The sequence below is a fragment of the Protopterus annectens genome, chromosome 16.part0 (assembly GCF_019279795.1).
Source record: "Protopterus annectens isolate FY-2018-M chromosome 16.part0, PAN1.0, whole genome shotgun sequence".
NCBI lineage: Eukaryota > Metazoa > Chordata > Ceratodontiformes > Protopteridae > Protopterus > Protopterus annectens.
This window is the reverse complement of record NC_056750.1, coordinates 455,130,670-455,153,206: the sequence shown is the minus strand read 5'-3', so window position 1 is coordinate 455,153,206 and position 22,537 is coordinate 455,130,670. Positions and strand designations below refer to the sequence as shown.

General features: G+C 41.8%; 1 protein-coding gene across 2 annotated transcripts in view; it reads left to right on the top strand.

Moving 5' to 3' along the window:
- RABGAP1 (RAB GTPase activating protein 1) overlaps positions 1-22,537 on the top strand; it is a 4,144,188-nt gene that overhangs the window by 265,561 nt on the left and 3,856,090 nt on the right. The window lies entirely within an intron of this gene.

The following is a 22,537-nucleotide window of genomic DNA, read 5'->3' as shown; positions in this document are numbered from 1 at the left end:
TTTTTTGGCAGTACTGGAAATGAAGTCTAACTTACTCAAATAAAAGCACTCCTAAACAATGGCAGAGTGCGCTGTACTTGTGTGTAACAACCTTGATACCACAGGTGTTCTAGTCCCACTAAGATGAGTACAGAACATATTCTGTACACTGGATTCCATTGTTGTTACTGGACATTGCATTTTAGTGATACAGCATGCATTCCTCATTTAGTTAGAGGTTCTTTTTGAAAGTGGCCTTGTGGGCAGCTTTGCAAGTGCTTAAGACTTTCACAGGTATAAAACATGAGGATTATTATACATTCCAAATAAGTGGCTTCATTAGGTCAATAAATAAAAGTCTAGACCAAAAAAAGTGCGAGGTCACATACAGTTAGCAGAAAAGGGTGTGGTCTGCCAGAACACACTGCAGGGTCAGATTATCAGCCATATGAAGATAACTACTTAACTGATGACAGGCTGATCTTTCCACAACTTAACTAGCTCTCCAGACTGATACTCATTTACAGGGTTACCTTTCAAATGATTTGAAACAATGCTGTGAAAAAAAGTTACAAGTGAGGCACATGAATCATAGAAATTTGAGCACAGTCGTTCAGAAAAGATCCGTTCTTGTTTGAAGAAATCAAAGAATGGGGAAAAGCAAATGCTCATTTTTTTTTTTGTAAAAAAACAGGTATGCATCTTCTCGAATTACAGTATCCTCAAAGATGATTATAACAAGTTGAAGAAGTGTGGTTGTGTGGGAAGCTTGACATCCCTGTACATACAGACACACACAGATGCACAAATACACACACACAAAACATTAGTTGTCAGCAAACGTCTATAAATCTGACTGCTGATGTCCTTCAAGAATGCAACTGCAGTCATAACATGTGGGTTGTCCTGCCTCAGGCAGCCCTCGGTCGGCCGGATTCCAAAGTCTGGGTCCGACGTAGGCTGATGTCGCATTTCTCTCCGATGTCAGAGCGGCTGGAGTACATAAGCATCAGCCGACGCCATTTTCTTCAGTCTTTCTTGCCGCGCGGTGCCCGAAGCAGAAGCAGTTTGCAAGTGCCGGTCGGTCAGCTCCTGTATTCTACGATACTGAAGTCATCTAAAAAGCTAAGTACCCCATTGGGGACCTTTTCTTGCCTCAGCCGATGTCAGAAATTACTGAAAAAGTTAACAATTGTCTTTCTTGTGGTAAACCAAATACCTCATAAGGATTTCCACTCTTACTGTCTCCCTTGCCTGGGCCCAGACCACGACGTCTCGGCCTGTGTAGCCTGTGCTCGCTTCAACAAGCGCACTCTCAGGCGCCGGGCGAAGTTCACTGAAGATTTTTTCGGCGATAATTTTGCTTACATCATGCCGTCGGATATTCCGACATCGCAAACTCCCAAAAAGCGAAAAGACCGGGACCGACATCCGTGGCCCGCGTCTACCACAGACTCCACGCCAAAACCTACCGCGAGTGCTCCGGTTCCCTCTGAGACGGTCTCTCCACCGCTCCGAACCGAAGACACCGCATTACCGACAACTCCAATTCCAGACATTACTCCGACGCCAGTTATAGATTTTCCTCCGGATACCGAAACAGAGGAAATGCCCGAGACCATTGCTGTAGACAAGGTCACTCCTGCGATGGAGCTGCCAGGCCCCCTATGGCCATGTCTATTAAGGCCTACACTAGGGCTAAGGCAGCCAGCAAAACAAAGCATATTACTTCTAAATCCTTACCTCAGCCGACTCCAGAGACACAAATTATGTCCCTGGCTGCTGATTTAATTTCCATGATTAGAGGTTCACAGGCCCATCCTGAGAGAGGATCCCAGCCTCCTCCTGATAAAAGGCCCCGGGTAGAACCCTCTGACCCTACTCCTTCAGATGAAGATTCTGTGGGCTCTGTCCACTCTGATAGCCAGGAAGAGCTCTTTCAGACCTATATGGACTCGGATGCAGAAGACTCCATCCCCTCGGCCTCCCCTCCTGAGGATATTTCTTTTGGGGAAGTTCTGCACACCATGAGGGAACATTTCAAGTGGCAAGGTCAGGAATATTCTGATTCCAGGAAACGCCTTAGGACTTTCCTTAAGAAGCCTCAGCACAGGCCCTTAACTATTCCTCCTGTACTTGATGTTCTGGATGATTTGTATTCTGACTCTAGTGCTACCCCTGATTCTCTTCCTCCTGCTCCAGCCAAGCCAGACAGGTATTACAGGGTCCCAGAAACTCATTCCCATTTATTCAGGGCCCATACTGCTGATTTGGAAACTATTTCACAGGGGCCTAAAGGAGTTTCAGCCTCCACCTCAAAAAATCCTTTGCCCTCCAACAGGGAAGCTAGGTCATTAGAGATGGGGCAAAAGGTTTACACATCCACTACCTTATCTATGAGAGCTTTAAATTGCCTTTTTCATATGTTACAATATCAGGATTATCTGTTAGAAGATTTACAAAAAACATTAGCCACTCCTGATCCTTTAGACAGGAAGACTTTGCAGGAAGCTGTACATAACACTCAGCAAGTAAGCAATCACTTCCTGCAGTGTGGATATGATGCACTGGAAGCTTCATGTAGGGCAGCTATGACAGGGGCAGTCATTCGTAGACATGCTTGGTTAAAAGATCAACCTCTACCAGATCATGTTAAAGCAAAACTTCTGGATGCACCTTTGGAAAAGAACAAGCTTTTTGGTACAAATGCTAAGGATGTGTTAAAGACCATCGAAGAAAAAGCAAAATCAGTTCAGACTGTGAAAGATTTCCTCCAGGTTCAACCCCCCCAGATTCAGTAGGAAGTGGCCTTCAAAAAACTGGTCCTTTCCTAATCCAGAAAAGTTTCAAAGGGGTAAGAACAGACGTGGCCGAGGAAGAGGCCAATACAGAGGCCCTTACAGGGGACGGCAATGGCAGCCAGGAAACCAAAGAAGTGACACAGGGGTTTCACCTGCCCCACAACCACAATCTCAATGACTTTCCTCTATCACTGCCTACCAGGGAACAACTAGAAGCTCCCTTGGGCGGGAAATTGTCTCTGTTTGCAGAAAACTGGCACAGACTGACAAAGGACAAATGGATTTTGGACATTATAGACCGAGGGTACAGGTTTCATTTTCATACCTTACCAAGAAAACAAGGCATGCCAAACCTTCCACAAAATCAGAGGGCAGAGGCTATCAAGCAAATCACTCTGCTGACTCAGATGAAAGCAATGGAAAAAGTTCCACAACAAGAACAAGACCAGGGGTTTTACTCTGTTCCTTGTTCCAAGAAAAGAATCTCAATGGAGACCAATACTGGACTTGTCCGCATTAAACACCTTTCTCATAGTACCAAAGTTCAAAATGCTGACTCTACAGCAACTCCTTCCCATGCTGGGCAAGGGGTCGTAGCTGATTACTCTGGACCTCAAGGAGGCATACCTGCATGTCCCTATCAGACACAGCTGCAGAAGATACCTCAGATTGCTTGCAGGGCCAGAGCATTATCAATTCTCAGCATTGCCATTTGGCTTATCTACTGCGCCCAGAGTATTTACAAAATGCCTGGCTTCAGTAATTGCTCATTGCAGGTTCCAGGGTATACAAATTTACCCGTAGCTGGACTACTGCCTCATACAAGCGGACGACAAATTGATGTTGACAAAAAACCTGGATTATGTCATACGATTACTTCAAGCTCTGGGATACACAGTCAAATTCCAAAAGTCAAGACTACAGCCATCCCAGCAAATAATCTTCTTAGGAGCCAAACTAGACACAGCCTCTCAGATGGCTTACCTGACAGAAGACAAGCAAGAGAAGTTAATTCATTATTTCAGAGGTTTAGCAAAACTCACCCAGATGACTGCAAGGAGATTCCTACAGGCCCTGGGTTACATGGCATCTTGCATTCTCCTGGTTCCATTAGCAAGACTACACATGAGAAAGCTTCAGTGGTACCTAAAAAGCATTTGGTCTCAACACAGCAACAACTTGGAGACGATCATACCTCTCATTCCATGCCTACAAAAGGAATTCCTATGGTGGGCCTCGGTGAGCCAGGCAAACACAATGGTATGTCATTCAAAAAACCACGGATAACACAGACCATGACTACAGACGCCTCAGACCTTGGATGGGGGGCGCACATGGAAGGCAGGTGTATACAAGGACAATGGTCTCCAAAGGAAGCACATCTGCATATAAACCAAAAGGAAATGCTGGCAGTGATGCATGCCATCGAGGCCTTTCAACACCAACTCCAGCGAGGCCATTTACTGATACGGACAGACAACACCACTGTGATGTGGTACATAAACAAGCAAGGGGGAACCCACTCTTACCCCCTTTGCAGACTGACAATGTAGCTATGGGAGAAATCACTGAGCCTAAACATCCAGTTACAATCCCAGTTTGTTCCAGGAAAAGACAATGTGTTGGCGGACAGCCTAAGCAGGAATTTCACAGATCCACACGAGTGGAGGTTACATCCCAAGGCCTTCAGACAACTCACTTCGACATGGAGCAAGCCAGAAGTGGACCTATTTGCCTCTCACCTCAACCATCTTCTACCAAAATTCTGCACAAGGACATACCATCCAAAAGCTTGGAAAATAGATGCCCTTTCATTCAACTGGAACTCCCTAGCAATCTATGCATTCCCACCTCTGCCACTGATGACCTCAGTATTACTAAAGATCAAAGCAGAGAAACCCAAGGGAATCATAATAGCTCCGGACTGGCCAAGACAACACTGGTACCCACTACAACGGAGCATATGTCACACCAGGAGGTGGGCCCTTCCTCAGTGGCCTCTACTTTTGACTCACAATTTCAAAACACTGCATCCAAATATTCAGACACTGCAGCTAACAGCCTGGGAGATCCCATAAATAACTCCAGCTTATCTCTCTCCAAGGAAGTTCAGCGGATACTAACAGAGGCTCGAAGACCATCCACCAGAAAGGTTTACTTAGCAAAGTGGAAAAGATTCAGCAATTGGAATACCAGCAAGGGGCATGATGCATCATTGTTGAACATCCCACTCATCTTGGAATATTTGGCAGATATGCTAAAGAACGGCCTCTCATATTCTTCCATAAAGATACATGCATCTGCTATTTCAGCAAGATACAACACTGATCCTCCTGTTTTTTCTCACCCTTTACTAAGGCAATTTCTCAGGGGAATCAAGAACATTAAGCCACCAAGAAAGGCCCCAGTGCCAGCCTGGGACCTCAGTTTTGTCTTAGAAAAACTGACCTTACCTCCATTTGAGCCAGCAGCTTCAGTTGACTTGCAATTTCTCTCATGGAAGACAGCTTTCCTGTTGGCAATTACCTCAGCAAGAAGGGTTTCGGAGCTACAAGCCCTAATGGCAATACCACCCTTTATTATTTTTCACAAAGACAGGGTTTCATTAAGGACCAACCCCACTTTTATGCCAAAGGTGGTATCTAGGGTTTCTTTAAATCAAGCCATTCATCTGCCTGCTTTCTTCCCCAATCCAGAGAATAAAGGGGAAAGACTGTTGCATACCTTGGACATTCACAGACAACTTCGATACTACCTGGACAGAACCAAGGCCAGTAGGAAGTCTGAACAACTTTTTGTAGCTTACGCCCCTGCAGTCCAAGGAAAAGCAATTTCAAAACAGACTATTTCTAAATGGATTGGACATTGCATCAGATTCTGTTATTCCTTTCATGGAAAGACTGTTCAGCCAATGTCAGACCACATTCCACCAGAGCTACAGCCACCTCTACAGCATTCTTAAGAGGGGTGCCTACCAAGGACATTCTAGAAGCTGCTACATGGAGCTCCGTGCATACATTCTCCAAACACTACAATCTCCCTCTATACTCCAGATCCAGAGCAGGCTTTGCTTTGGCAGTCCTGCAGGGTTTGATTGCCACACCATCTTTTTCCTAGAGCATTCCTCCTCCCCCAGCTAAGCTATGGTATTCTACCCACATGTAATGACTGCAGTTGCATTCTTGAAGGACATAGTACAGTTTTGTACCTACCATAAATGTAGATGTCCGATAGACATGCAACTGCAGTCGGATTTTCCTCCCTCCATACCCCTCTATGCCTAGGGTCCACTCCTATCCCTGTTACTCTTAGCTGGGGATATCTGTTATGGTGTATTTGTTTTATTGCTCATTTATTTGTCTGGAATCCTGTTTTTGTCTTCCAATTTGATTACAGCCTTCCTTGGAGGGCACCTGGCATCTGGGGCAAGAAACACTGAAGAAAATGGCGTCGGCTGATGCTTATGTACTCCAGCCGCTCTGACGTCGGAGAGAAATGCGACATCAGCCGACGTCGGACCCAGACTTTGGAATCCGGCCGACCGAGGGCTGCCTGAGGCAGGACAACCCATATGTTATGACTGCAGTTGCATGTCTATCGGACATCTACATTTATGGTAGGTACAAAACTGTACTTTTTGTAGATTTAGTAAAAAAAAAAAAAAAAAAAATTTGACAGGCTAGTGGCCTGCCTGTAGAAAAGATAACATTGCAAGGAAAGACAACACGGCTTTGAGAAAGGAATGCACACTACTGACAACAAGAGGAATTTATTTATGTACTTATTTATTGAAATATGATTACCAAGATAGTGTGACTGCGTAGGTACCCATTTTGCCTAAGGCTAGGGGAGAAAAGCTACAAAGTATTACAAAAACATTTTAAAAACAATTTTCAATCTTCAAAAACATCTATTAGTTTTTAGTCCTTCTCAACCAAGGTAGTAGCCTCTATTCATGGGGGGACCCAAGGTGCTATTCATACTACTAGGAGAAATTTGGCCAGGGCATCCATGAAATTACCCAACTCTTTGCTGTGCAATCTTTTACATCAACCTGAAGGTACACCAACTTAAGCAGATGTCAGATCTACCTGGTGTGGGAACAGCCTTCTTCACCAAAGCCTGGTGTGATAGCTGTTGCACCAATGACACTTTAATCAATTTCTCTCGACTCTCTAAATTTGCTATAACCCTGTTTTTTTTTTCTGTAAATTCACATTGCAATTCCTGTTTGTATTATACAACTTATCAATTTCTCTAAACTGATGAACCATTTATGGGTTTAACTAATTATAACACATTAGACATAACGTAACATCGGTTAAAAATAAATATGTGAGACATTTTCCAGTTTAGAGAAATTAAAGGTAAGGTAGTGTAATACAAACAATATGAAATGAGAAAAAAACAGGGTTATGGCAAATTTTGATAGAGAGCTAAGGGAGAGCAATTGATTCAAGTTAGAAAGTGAGAGAAGGGGATAAGGCAGTATAACTTACGAGTAGAAGGGGATAAGGCAGTATAACTTACGAGTAGGTACTTGTTCATATTTAGGGATATATTTTATTCTGGGATTGAGCAAGAACAGAGACAGGTTTTGGCTCAGAAGTTTTTCCAAATGGTTTTAAAGGACTGGAGGGAGAGTACTTACCTGCTGGATATAGGTAAGCAGTTCCAGGCCTTAGCAACATGGTATGACAACATACCATGCCCAGAAGATTTGATAGGAGTAGGAGCACAGTTGTGTAGAATGGTATTTAATGCTAAACAAGCAGGTGGATGCTGCATAATTTCATAGGTGGTAAGAAGCTGTGTGTGTTAGCTTTGATGGCGTACTTCTAAACAAGTTAGGCTTTTTAATTCCCTGCAGACACAGACACACGCATATATATTACGGGTCTGCTTTTTTTTTTTTTGGTATCTTTCAGGCCCACTCCTTTCATTGAAAATGAAGGTGATTTCCTAAATCTTTGTTAACCAGCCAGTCACCTTTTACCTTCTTGTCTGGAAAATAATCCCTCACAGGAAAACATCACACTAAAGCACATCTATGTTTATAAGGTTTCAAGCAGAAAGTGTAGTGCTTGCAGTAGAGCACCATGAGGAAGAGTTTGGTGGGGTACATCATCTAGGTCCCCATCAGCATGGCTTTCTCCATCTCCAAATCTGTCAGTTTCTGTCACTTGACCCCTACAACAATGGTACATTAAAATCACCCGACCTTCTCAAGAAAAAGAGAGTGCTACAGCAGACAGTCCCCCCCCCCCCCCCCGGGTACTCTTTTTTTTTTTTTTTTTTCTGAATTAGGGTCTCTAGTAGTACATATTGATATTCCACATTGGTGGCAGCTGACCAGCAAGTTTAAATCAAAACTTATTCACCAAGTAACTGATAAATTGTGTGGCAATCACTGGGTGCCAGCTGTGCAACTCGGTTAATAAACTTGGTAAAATGACAATTTAGGACAAATTATCATAACTGTTCATCACTCTGTTATGAAAGCAACACCCCAAAAAAATATATAGTTTTAGACTTTATAATGGAACAGACTCATTAGGCACATACACTCATTTCCTGTGGCACGGGAATCACAATAAGCAAATGAGACAGGGGGAATGAAACTGCAGGGATAAGCTTGGTATCCGCTCATAACCAGTTGTGCATTTACTTTTAATCGCCAAATGTAGTGCTTAGTTCATCTTAATGAATAGTAAATGGCATCGGTTAAAAAAAAATATGAATCCAAAGGTGCCCAGAATTATCCATCTCTGTCTACAGGCTAATGCTTCTGGCAGGTTAGGCATGGTCACATGGTAGCTGGATGGTATGGGTATGAGAAGCTATGAGCTGGTTATCATTCCAAGAGCTGGAGCATGGGAATTTCGGTAGCAAGCATATCGTCTAAAGTGTGCTGAACAGGATTCTGCAGGCAGAAATTTATATACCGGAATACATGCATATTTGTGAAATGTAGTATTTTCCATGAAAGCAAAAAGGAAATAGCAGTCTCTAGATGAAAGTCATCTTGCAAAGAGCTGCTGTATATCCATTTGTGCTATTCTTTGACCAAAACATTATCAATCGAGTGATCCCCAACCACTAGGTGCAGGCCGGTACTGGGACGCGGAATGCTTTTAATAACAGCTGTTAACTCGTAGTCGTCAACTTTTCAGAAGTCCAAAGCGGACTTTTCAGACATAAAACATCTTGGTAGCATTAGTAAAGGATTCTGCGACCCAGCCTGCACTTCGTGCTTGGTTATCGCTCAGGGAAAGTAGCAGAGCAAACAGCTTCTTCTTCTTCCGGCTTTTCCCTGACATGGTAGAACAGTGATTGAGGACACAGATCGCATAAAACTTTGAACCAGAACATTGAGGGGCTGCTGCTGCCAGCGAGCAGATGAATCGCAGACTTCACTCTCTCCTCTTTCACACACACACTGGCGACCACACAAACCAATGGACTCATCTGCCTTCACACACGCAGCATTCACTCACACACACTAACAATTCATACAATTCACTGAGATACGTTTTGGTTTTAAAATAGAAAAACTGTAGCTGAAAGGGTATCCAGATTACTGGATCTACATGCTCACACACGCAAACACAGTCTCTTTAGCATTCGTGCTCACGCACACACAAACACATACACACGTACACACACACTGCTTTCATGCAAAACTGTTAATTATCTCTCGCATTGCTCATTCACTCTCACATATGCAAGCAGTGAGTTTTCTGCACTTTCATACTTGCAGGCATGCATTCACTCACACACATGCAGGCAGAAGCAGCCATACATATACACATACATATCAACAATGCAGCACAGTGGGTGAGAAACAAAACGAGCGGACTGAGAGTAACTAAAGCAAGAAAAGGACAAAAAAAAAGTGCTATTTGGCTGAAATTTGGGGGCATACTTCTATATGTATGATCAACAACTGAGCAAACTTGCATTACAGTAGCTACGGAGTCCAGGAACGTTGCCTGCAGCTGCGCACAAGGAATTATTTGCTCGCTCCAGTACAGGTCGGAAGGAAACAAAGGACATAAAAGGAGTTCCCAAACAAGTTATTCAGCACTTTATAGTACCTGATAATGAGCTGGCCTAGAAAAATGTCTACGTCAGTGTGGGAGGATCTGCACTTGAGAGGACTACTGATTTGACTGTGTCGAAGGTATGTCACGAAGATGGAGACAATTTGGAACTGAAAGGATGCGATACTAAAGAACGGGGGATGGGCTTTTCTGCCCTGTGTTACGGAAAGGTAGATATGTAGAACTAATAAATGTGTTTGTGCATTCTCGTAAATGTAGATGGCTGGGATGAGTTTACAGGGATACAGCATGACTCGCGGTTGAGCTAAAATGTATGTAAGCCCGGAGTTTTCCTTTAAATTGGCGATTACACATTGTTTGTACAAAAAAAAAAATACTTCACAAATGTGATGGGACGGTTTACATGTCAAATCTGGTGGCAGAGTTCAAGACAGGTTGATAATGTCACAGGCCAGCCTGTGTATTTGTATTATTATAAAAACTATTGTATAAAGGGTGCCATTATAAGTAGGAGGCCACAGCAAAAGAATAACCAGTGAAATTGGAAAGTAACTGAGCTTTTCTTTCCCTTAAGGCATTTATCTGTAATTTAGAATATGGGAAAATTTTAAGTACGTTATTAGTTATAGGAAATGCAGCATTCAAGCTTTGGACTGAGCAAAGCTTGAAGAAGCTTACATTTAATAGTAAATGTGCTACTTTCCAATTTCACTTTATGAAGTACACATTTTCTCCATGTGTATGTGTATAGCTGTGTGTGTATTGTGCTTTTTTGCATCTAGTGGCATAGTATTTCATTTAGAGTAAGACTACTGTGCCTTTTTGATTTTTTTTTTTTGAGAAATAACTGCATAATACACCGATGTTCATTGTGCATACAGCTGCAGTCATTACAGATGGGTTATCCTGCCGTCAGGCGGGTCCTCGGTCAGCCAAATTCCAAAGTCTAGGTCCGGCGTCGGTTGTTGTCTTCTTCCCTGACGTCAGTGCGGCAGGGGTATAAAAGAGGCAGCCCATGCCATTTTCTTCAGTCTTTCTTGCCGCGCGGTGCCCGAAGCAGAAGCAGTTCGCAAGTGCTGGTCGGCCAGCTCCTGAGATTTACGAAAGTATTTCAGCCGAAGTCTTCTTTAAAGCTAAGTACCCCATTGGGGAAACTTTTCTTGCCTCAGACCGATATCAGACAAAGTTAATAATTGCATTTCTTGTGGGATGCAAATATACCGCATAAGGATTTCCACTCTTTCTGTATACCTTGCTTAGGCCCAGACCACAACGTCTCGGCCTGCCGTTTTTGTGCTAGGTTCAACAAGCGCACTATTAAGTGCCGGGCGGAGTTCGCCCTTCATTATTTTGGCAAAAAATTTAATTATATCATGTCGTCTGATACACCGACACCAGTTTTGAGCAAAAGACGCAAAGATAAGGACCGACATCCGAGGTCCGCACCGAGTACTGAGACCACGCTTAGGCCGACTACCGGTTCTCAGTGAGGCGCCTACACAGCCCCTGAATACCGATGAAACTATTTTACCGGTGACTTCAATACCTGAGGTCGCAGGCTCCTCTGTCTCCATTCCTACTGCAGATACCTCCTATAATCCTGTTACCTCTTACATTTCCTCACTAACTTTTTCCCCCTCTCCTTTTCCTACTACTTGTTCCTTAACCTCACTAAGTCCAGAATTCCTGTACCTAACAGTAGCTGTACTTTATTATTCCTTTCTCTTTACGTCATTTCTTCCTTTATACTTTCTTTAACCTTTTAAAATCTTTTACACTACTAACCTGCATGTTTAACACTATATATTAACCACTTTCATACTTGCAACTAATACCTACTTGTTGTCATGACTAGCTACTATGGATATTTTTCTACTTTAAATTGTTTTGTGGATACTGAAGCTTTTCTCCTCAGTCCCTGTCTGTATTTTGATTGTCATCTAGTCAGATTTGTACATGAAAAACGTATTTGTATTTGTATTTTGCCGTATTATACTATGTTAGTTTTAGTTTTATTTGTATAGTTAGTATTACTAGTGACTTTATTAACTGTAGTGTATTAGTTCTGATAGTGGAGCTTTTCTCCTCGGGCCTCTGCTGAAAATGGACATGTATCCAGCCAGACTAGCCCGGTTAACAAATGTAAAATAAAATAAAATAAATAAAAATAAATACCGACGCCACTCTTGGCGGGGAAACTCAAAATTTAGTCAGGCCTGCCATTTCTGAAGGTGTCTTCAGGCCTTCCACCTTCTCTGTTAAATCCTTCACTAAATCTAAAGCAGCCATGAAAATTAAAAAACAGGGTCCTCAGACCTCCTCTCAAGGCCCCATGCCTAAAAAGCAGATGCTTAAAATGGCTGAGGATCTGATAACTCTCATCAGGGGTTCTCAACCCCCCTCTGACAAAAGACCCAGATTGGAGGAAGACTACCCTTCTTCAGACCAGGCTTCTATTACCTCAGAACACTCCGAGGACCAGGATTATGCCTGTTCCCCTGTCAAAGACTCTGATGCTGAGGAGTCTATTCCCTCGCCCCCCCCCCCCCGAGGACTACTCTTTTGGGGAAACCCTGCATACATTGAGGGAACACTTTCACTGGGAAGGCCAAGATTACTCAGATTCCAAGAAAAGGCTCAGGGAATTTCTACTGCTCCCTCAGCATAGGCCCCTGGCTATCCCTCCTGTTTTAGATATTTTGGATGATGTGTACGCAGAAGCCAGCCTTAATCCAGATTCTTTACCTCCAGCCCCTGTTAAACCAGACAGGTATTACCGGGTTCCTGATTCTCACCAGTTCCTTTATAAAAGCCATACTGCTGACCCAGAAACTATTTCACAGGGTCCCAATGGAATAAAGGCCTCTACTGCTAAAAACCCTTTACCTTCAGAGAGAGATTCCAGAGCATTAGAAAGGTGGGGGAAAAAGGTGTATACATCTGCCACTTTAACCATGAGGGCATTAAACTGTCAATTCCATATGTTAAAGTACCAACAGTTTTTGTTATCTCAGTTGAAAAGCAAAATGACACAAACAGAACAACCAGATTTGAAAGAGTTGCAGGATTTGTTGCATGGTGCAGAGCAAGTGGGTAAACATACCTTGCAGTGTGGTTTTGATGCTTTAGAGGCCTCATTTAGAGCTGCTGTCACGGGGTCTGTTATACGTAGACATGCTTGGCTCAAAGAGCAAACCTTACCAGATCATGTCAAAGCAAAGTTATTAGATGCACCACTTCAAAAAGATGAATTGTTTGGTGTTAAAGCTGAGGAGGTACTAAAGAAAATGGAGGAAAAAGCGAAATCTATGCAAACAGTGAAAGATTTCCTGCAGGTACAACCTCCACGCTTCAGCAGAAACTGGCCTTCAAAAAATTGGTCCTTTCCAGACACGGACAGACCTCAAAGGGGCAGATACAGACGCCCAAGGGGTAGAGGACAACCTCAAGGATCTTACAGAGCAAGACAGTGGCAAGCACCAACCCCAAGAGGTGGAGAAGATAGATCACAGTCATTTAGAAAACAGATACAATGACTTCCCCCTATGCCTTCCAAGCAAAGCTTTAATGGCAGCACCTTTTGGCGGAAAACTGGCATTATTTTCAAAAAACTGGCATATTGTTGCAAAAGACAAATGGATTCTGGACATTATAGACAGAGGCTACAGGTTCCACTTTCACACCCTTCCAAAATGAGAGGCATGCCAAACCTGCCACAAAATCAAAGGGCAGAGGCACAAAGACAAATTTCCGCTCTCATGGATATGAAAGCGATTCAAGAGGTACCTGCAAAAGAACAAGGTCAAGGTTTTTATTCCAGACTATTCCTGGTACCAAGGAAAGACAAAGATTGGAGACCTATCTTAGACCTATCTATCCTAAACACATATCTACAGGTGCCAAAATTCAAGATGCTCACATTACAGCAGCTTCTTCCCATGCTGGGCAAGGAGTCTTGGCTGGTAACATTGGACCTCAAGGAGGCATACCTGCATGTCCCTATCAGACAAGATTGCAGAAGATACCTCAGATTTCTTGCAGGTTCAACCCATTACCAATTCTCTGCATTGCCCTTTGGCTTATCTACTGCGCCCAGAGTGTTTACGAAATGCCTGGCGTCAGTAATTGCCTTCTGCAGACTACAAGGAATACAAATCTACCCATATCTGGATGACTGCCTGATCCAAGCGGACAGCAAGGACATTCTATTGCAGCATCTGGCGTTTGTAATAAAACTGTTACACTTCCTGGGATACACAGTGAACAAAAAGAAATCAAAACTAATACCTTCTCAACAGATAATTTTCCTGGGTGCCAGCTTAAATACAACCACCCAGATGGCCTACTTCACGCCAGGCAAACAAGGGCAACTGTCTCAATACTTCAGCAAAATGGCAACTTTCACCAGACTAACTGCAAGGAAAGTCCTGCAGGCTCTGGGATTCATGGCATCTTGCATCCTACTAATCCCATGTGCAAAGCTGCATATGAGGAAACTACAGTGGTACCTAAAAAACTTATGGTCTCAACACAGCCACAGCTTGGAAACAATTATACCACTCATTCCGTGCCTTCAAAAGGAATTTTTGTGGTGGGCTCAAGCATGCCAAAGAAACACAGGTCTCCCTTTATGTGTAGCTCAAGCAACTCAAATCATCACAACGGACGCCTCAAACTACACCTGGGGAGCACACATGGCAGATCAGTGCATTCAGGGAAAATGGTCCCAAAAAGAGAAGCACCTACACATCAACCAAAAGGAGATGCTAGCCGTGCACAATGCTCTTATGACCTTCAAAGACCTACTGCATCCAGGCCAGCTATTGATAAGAACAGACAACACCACAGTCATGTGGTACATAAACAAACAGGGGGGAACTCATTCATACCCCACCTGTGCAGGCAAGCCATGACCCTATGGAACACAGCACTGGAATTGCAAATTCAACTACAGGCACAATTCCTGCCAGGGAAGGAAAATACACTGCCAGACAACCTAAGCAGAAATATGACAGATCCACACGAATGGAAGTTGCATCCTCAAGTTTTCTCAAAGATAACTCAGGCATGGGGACAGCCAGACGTAGATCTATTTGCTACCCACAGAAATTACCAGTTGAAAAAATTTTGTTCAAGGACCTATCATCCACAGGCCTGGAAAGTGGACGCACTCTTTCAATTGGACAACATTGACAGTCTATGCCTTCCCGCCTCTTCCTCTACTGACCAAAGTTCTATTAAAAGCCAGAGCAGAGAGGCCACAAATGATTCTCATTGCTCCAGACTGGCCAAGACAACACTGGTATCCGCTCCTAAAGAGCCTGACACACTCCCCACCATGGATCCTACCTCTAGCCCCTCTTCTGTTGTCCCAGCACAACTACAAAACCCTTTACAGCCAGCTCAAAACCCTAAATCTAGCTGCATGGAGAATACCTTAATTTCCCAACAGACTCTCCTCTCCAAGGAGGTGCAGGATGTCATCTTGGAGGCCAGAAAGACCTTCTACTAGAAAAGCCTACTCCGCCAAATGGAAACAATTTTGTTCCTGGAATCAAGAAAAGGGCCAGAATCCTTGTGTAATAAATATACCTCAAATTTTATAGTACCTAGCTGAGATGTTAAACAGTGGCCTTTCCTTCTCCTCCATTAAGATCCACGTTTCAGCCATTTCTGCACAATACCACACAGACCCTCCTTTATTCTCACATCCTCTATTAAGGCAGTTCCTCAGAGGGGCAAAAAATATAAAACCCCCAAGGAAACCACCAGTTCCAGCTTGGGACCTCAACTTCGTATTGAAAAAGCTGACCCTGCCTCCCTTTTGAGCTGGCTTCTTCAACAGAGCTACAATACTTGTCATGGAAAACAGCCTTCCTTCTGGCTATCACCTCAGCACGCAGGGTTTCGGAACTACAGGCCCTCATGGCTGTGCAACCATTCATCATTTTCCATCAAGACAGTTTCTCCTTACGAACCAACCCTACCTTCATGCCAAAGGTAGTATCCAGTGTAGCTTTGAATCAGACTATCCACTTGCCTACCTTTTATCCAAATCCACAGAACAAAGGGGAGAGACTACTACATTCCTTGGACATTCACAGACAACTTTGTTGTTATTTGGACAGAACAAAGCCATTCAGGAAATCTGAGTAACTCTTTGTGTCCTATGCTACAGGTGCTCAAGGAAAGGCTATTTCCAAACAGACAATTTCAAAATGGATAGCCCACTGCGTACGCTTTTGTTATTCATTTCATGGAAAATCTGTGCCTGCATACATCAGATCGCACTCCACCAGGGCCACTCTGCAGCTTTCCTCAGGGGGGTCCCTACCCAAGGACATTTTGGAAGCAGCTACTTGGAGTTCAGTGCACACTTTCTCCAAGCACTACCACCTTCCACTATACTCAAAATCTAGAGCGGGCTTTGCCACAGCAGTCCTGCAGGGCATCCTCGCTCCTCCTAGTTCCACTTAGTGCCTACCACCCTTACTTAGCTTTGGGATTCTACCCATCTGTAATGACTGCAGCTGTATGCACGATGAACGTAGTACAGTTTTGTACCTACCATAAATGTAGATGTTCGAGTGTTCATACAGCTGCAGTCCAGGTTACCCCCCCCTCCGTCCCCTCTTAGGACAGGCCTTATGGCAAACACCTTTATCATACAACCTATTTGGGGTATTCTTTTATGGTGCATTTGCTTGCAACTACTGTTTTTTGATTTATCTATATTGCATGTTTGCATAACTTTTTATGTTTTGCCTTCCTTCTGGGGGCACCTGACATCTGGGGCAAGAAAAACTGAAGAAAATGGTGTCTGCTGCCTTTTTTATACCCCTGCCGCACTGACGTCAGGGAAGAAGCGACGACAACTGACGCCGGACCTAGACTTTGGAATTCGGCCGACCGAGGACCCGCCTGACAGCAGGATAACCCATCTGTAATGACTGCAGCTGTATGAACACTCGAACATCTACATTTATGGTAGGTACGAAACTGTACTTTTCAATTGATTTTGTCTGATACTGCATTGAAGCTGAAAAGTCTTAAATGCCTACTTGGTCACTTTGCTGAAGTTATTTGCTTGCATTTTGTTCACTGGTTTGGCCTTCCTGGGTGAGGCCATGTTTAGATGGTACCAGTGGAATAGGACGGGAAGGCTTGTGTAGCCAAATTTATACAGTGGTGTAGTTGGTGGTTCTAGCACCCGAGCCAACATCATGTTTATTGGTGTGAAGAAGTGGTTGTTAACTGCGAAAGCATTCGTCCTTTTTTTTTTTTTTTTTTTTTTTTGTGATTTAAAGTTTTATTATTTTCGCAGGTGTGGTGGTTGTACCAGGATTTACTATCCTGTACCTTGTGCTCCTGAAATGCAGGAAACCATCAGATCTCATTTCTATACCTTGCCCCAACCCTATTTCATCAGATGAGAATAAAAAAATAAATGAATCTTGTCTGTCCATAATGTGTAAAAACTAGCTACAGTTCATGCACATGGAACATGGATAGCAAGAGCACTTAATAAAGAAAATGGTGTTAAAACTAAACTGTAGCAATCTACTTTCTACAGTTTAAGCCACACAGAGAGTTACAGAGCTCAAGTTTGACTGGAAATGTGATACTGACGTTTAAAAGCTGGTTTGCGCTAAAGAACAGTCTGGATCAGATGGCTGATATGACCCCCTAACATTTGTGCCTGTGGCAGTTATACCCCCTTCTCTTTGCCTTAGCTAAGCTACTGAGTATGTATGTGTGAAGTTATTTTTGTGTTCTACCTGCTGTAGGAGGAAGTATGTACAGCAATTACACTTGTTAGCGTTGTACATTGTATGCAAAACATTGAAAAGAAAAATTACAAACTTTTTTTATAAAAATAGAAATATAGAAACACAATGTAAGAAATGTGTCTCTGATTTGGGTGAGGGCCTTTATATGTAAATCAGATGTGTTCCAAGCTTTAGAGATTAGATCAGTTGGTTTGAAAAACAGGTTGCTGGGCATGATCAGATGACAGGTAGTGGTAAAGTGAGTACTGTAAGAATTCAGCTTTAAATAAGGTATATGAATGATTGCGATTGTTACATGGTCAGGATAATCTTAGTTGATACCGGATTTTGCTTTTAATTTGATTACATGTAGTGCAGTGTGTTTTAAGGTGGGATTTACATTTTGCTTTTTTTGAACAGAGTTGAATTTTTAGGATTTCTTGGCTCATGTGCGAGAGTTTCATTCACCAGTTCCTATAGGTTCTCTTACCACTTGTTTGATTTGTAAGCATTAGTTTTCTGGAGTAGTTTTTTTTTTTTATTTGTTGAGCCCTGTTAGTAATGTGACAGGAACGAAGGCAGTTAAACCCTAGTTAAGAGTCTTGCATTCCATTTTATGGATGAGCATGTAATGTATGATCTTGATTTTTATTTCAAGAAGACATCCAGATCATTTTAAGTGCATTGCCTAACTTCCATCTCAAAATACAGTACTGCAAATCTTGCAGTTGTGTGTTGGGTAGCTGAAAATTTTGTGTATATAAATGACCTAGATATTTTCACAGAATTAAATTTTCCACTATTGCATTTCTGATATTTATGATTAGTAGGGAGTTTGCTGTAGATTTGACTGCCAGTTATCTAATGTCAGCTCAGCTTTCATTTCATTGAGTATTAGTTCACTTTAATACAACCAGGTAAGTAGAGTACTGACTTAATTTTTGCATTTGGTTGATTTACAATGGATGTATTTTGTAGTAGTATGAATAGTAGTAGAGCTGTCTGCAAACTGCAGTAGTTTCAGGTCCTGGGTATGGTAATTATTTTCATTAGTAAATTATAGTAAACAATAGTGACTATAAGTTAGAACTTTGAGACAGTGTTTCACCAACCAACTTTATTATGCTTTGTGCTTCATAAGTCAGTGTATTTTACATGTGTAATATAATGCCTTATTCGGTACTTGCGTATTATCGCAGCCACGTTCCAAACAAGTCGATAATATGCAAGTACCGACTTTTTTTGATATATATTTTCCCAGCAGAGGAGTGGGACAGTGTAGTACAGAGTAACCTACTTTAAGTTATTGTTTCATTTTTCTAACAAACCTTGTCAGGTATTTGCTAACTAAACGCCAGAATCGTAGCTTAAAAAGACACACCACAGCTACAGTCATCTTTTAGCATTCACTTACCCAAACAGTAAAAGAATCTGGAAATTATTTTAGAAGAAGAAAATAAAAATGTATCCTTTTGTGATCATGTACAATACTTGAGGATGGTACTGTTCTTTTCACAACTACAATATACAAAAGATAATGGATGGTCTGACCTTTTTTTTACTGTGTCAGCAACCGCAGAATGGCATGATGTTCTGCCTTATCTTAACAAGACTGTTTACACTGTAAGAGCTTAATTGTGGATGATGTATTATTGTGACTGTGTCAGTACGGCGCTGTTTAGGATGCAGAATGTTTGTGTTTAATGTTTCGACCCAGCGCTGCACAAGAATAAGTAAGGCTACATTGGTATTGTCTGTTTGGAACGTGGTTATGATAATATGCAAGTACCCCTTATTCATTTTCATAACTTATGGTTTTTAGATAGTGTATAATCCTCAGCCTGTTGACAGTAAATAATTCAACATGCATTATTTTCATGCATCTTGCTTTAATTTTTGCTTTATTTTTTGTATCCTTTTATGTTCCTTTATCTACTCAACAGATACATGTACTTTCCTTACTAATTCTATTGAATTGAATTCTTCTTTCCTTGAATTGTCATTTACTAATATGTGATTGTTTGTTTTTTCCCCTCATTTTGCTCCATTACCAGTATTCTTTCTCTTATTTCTTTAGTATACCTACACTTGGGTCCCACTGTTCGTAGATGTTTTAAGAAAGCTTGCAGTTTTCCTCTGCTGAATCTCTGCCTAAAAAAAATTTAAGAAATTCAGGATGTGCTTGGGATGCTTTGCTTCCAAGCCTCCTTATCAGTGTTCCCAGTGACCTGTGCCAACAAAATCATGACAAGGGGTTCTTTTCCAAAAAAAAGGATAAATCCCTCTTTCAGCCTGTGACTATGCCATGGCTGTACACAACCTGTCATTCCCAGGTTCTTCTCCAGGTGCCATATCTTGAACACACAAAATGCTGCATGTTATAGGAGATCTAATCATAATCTGTGTTGTAGACACATTAGCTTAGTTACATTTGTGTTTTTGTACTAAAGATCTTACAGATATTTAATGCTTTATAATGGTCTAAAAGATATTTAAATACCATATGATTGTGTGATGATGGTTTGTGTTTTGATTCATAAAATTTTCAGTGAAAACTTCATAAACCTCTGATGTATGTACAGAAAAAAATGTGTACATATATTTATTGCCCAGACAGTAGGGAAAGGTTGAAGACATTAACTGGAGGTACAGCTAAGTATCGTGTGGGTATTTCCTAGTTTGTTATATGTAGTAATATCACCTCCTTGTGGAAAAAGTTTTGTGTCTCTACTTTGTAATTTAGGAGCTGCATCACCTGTGAGAGCATTTATAATTTTTGAAAGCGTGTATCAAGCCATTCACATTTCAGTAGAAAGCTTATTGGAGCATGCTGGTTAGGGTGTATCCTGCATCTTTGTGCAGTTAGTTGACAAATATTGATTTACAGAATGCTTTCCTATAGATAGATGCATTTCTTGTCATCACCAGTGCACCTTTGGCGTTTGCAATAGTTGATGTGTTCTGCCACATCTGTTGTTAGCTGAGAATTCAGTTTACATAGCAGTCCATTTCAGATTGCAGGAGGGAAATTGCACATGTATGCATAATTTCCTCTCAGTTGAGTTTGCTATATATTCAGTATGCACATTTTATTTATATGTCCAGATTTTTGGCTAGAGGTACCACATTTCAAAATCCTTGGTTTCCGTTTTCAATATCTGCAGATTGAAAGGTATGTTTTGAACTTTCAAAAGTTGTTTGAAAGCTAAGCTCATAAAAACTTGAGTAGTCTTCTCCAAAAATTATCACATTTTATACACATGCTCTCTAAAAATCGGTTTATTTAAAGAATAAACATTGCACACAGAGAAAAACTTGCTTACAGGGGGCAAGGATTACACAGTCATAAATAATAATTCATAGATGGTTGGTTGTATATGGGCAAGGAGAGCATTTCCTCTGTCATTGTGACTACCTTTGGTTAATGTTGCTCTAGACATGGCTGCATGAACACATTATTTCATTTCAGCATAATGCGTTTCTGCTTCCTCATAATCGGTGCAGTTAATGATCCAGGAAAGCTGCTGCTTAAAATTTAACATAGACCCATTCACACTGCAGGCTGCCCTTGTAGGAATTTTAAACGTACATCAGCAGAGCCACCAAATCAGTACATTTGTTGTCAACGTGCATGTTGTCAACATATCAACCTTCATCCAGAAGTAAAGTTAAAACTGCAGATGCCTGCAAAGTAGGCGTCTTTTTACACACTGGAATCTTGGTTGGGTAAATTCAATTTATGCGAATAATGTAGTGATTGAAAAGGCAAATGGGTATGTATATGCAGTCACTGCAACACTTGGAGATGTCATACATCAAAGATAAGTCTCAATGTCTTGACATACATGGTCTTTCTAAAATTGGCCTTCTGTATTAGCTTTAATTGTTTTATTTAAAAAGTAAACTACTGAGTTGCAGATGCATTCGCTGTTTATCATATTAATCACTGCTGCAGAAGCCTTAGTTATAGCAATAACCCACGCCTGGGTGTGGGTAATGCTAAATTTACCCACGGTTGGCGTGGTTTGGTCCCGAGGGCGAAGCCCGAGGGACCAAACAAAGCCAACCGTGGGTAAATTTAGCATTACCCACACCCAGAAGTGGGTTATTGCTATTATACCATGACATTATTTAAGAAAAGAAACTGTTACTTTTCTTAAATAATGGCATAGTATAATGCCTGTTTACTGCCCTTCCGCAGATGTCTGGCATCCGCGGCGGTTCTGATGTACTGCGCGCCTGCGCGGTACATCAGAGTTGAGCAAAGCGGAGAAAGCAAGATCTCCGTTGCTTTTTATGTCTCGCTATGTTAAATGAGTTTAACATAGCGAGACAGTTTAAAATAAGCAACGGACATCTCCGTTGCTTATTTTAAAACTGTCTCGCTATGTTAAACTCATTTAACATAGCGAGACACTAAAAAGCAACGGAGATCTTGCTTTCTCAGTTGCTTTTTAACACTGCTCGCTATGTTAAATGGGTTTAACATGGCGAGACAGCTTTAAAATAAGCAATGGAGATCTCCGTTGCTTATTTTAAAGCTGTCTCGCTATGTTAAACCCATTTAACATAGCGAGGCAGTGTTTAAAACGAGTTATACTAATGGAAAAAAGTCCGGGCGACCGGACCTTTTTCCATTAGTATAACTCGATTTACAACGGGCACGCTGGCCAATCAGCGTGCACGTTTTGGGGGGATCATGGTATAATATATGGGTTATAACCTGACAAGGATATAACAGTCTATCAGCTTCCAAAGCTTAAAAAATAATAGTACTGTTTAGTCCTGACTTTTCTTTTAGGCATGGTAAAGTCTGATATTTGATGTTCACAAGCCGTGAAACCCATAACCGTAAATTCCAGCAGAAATTGGAAAAGCCATCTCACAATCCTTTAATAAATTCAGCTTTAGGAACATTTTATAA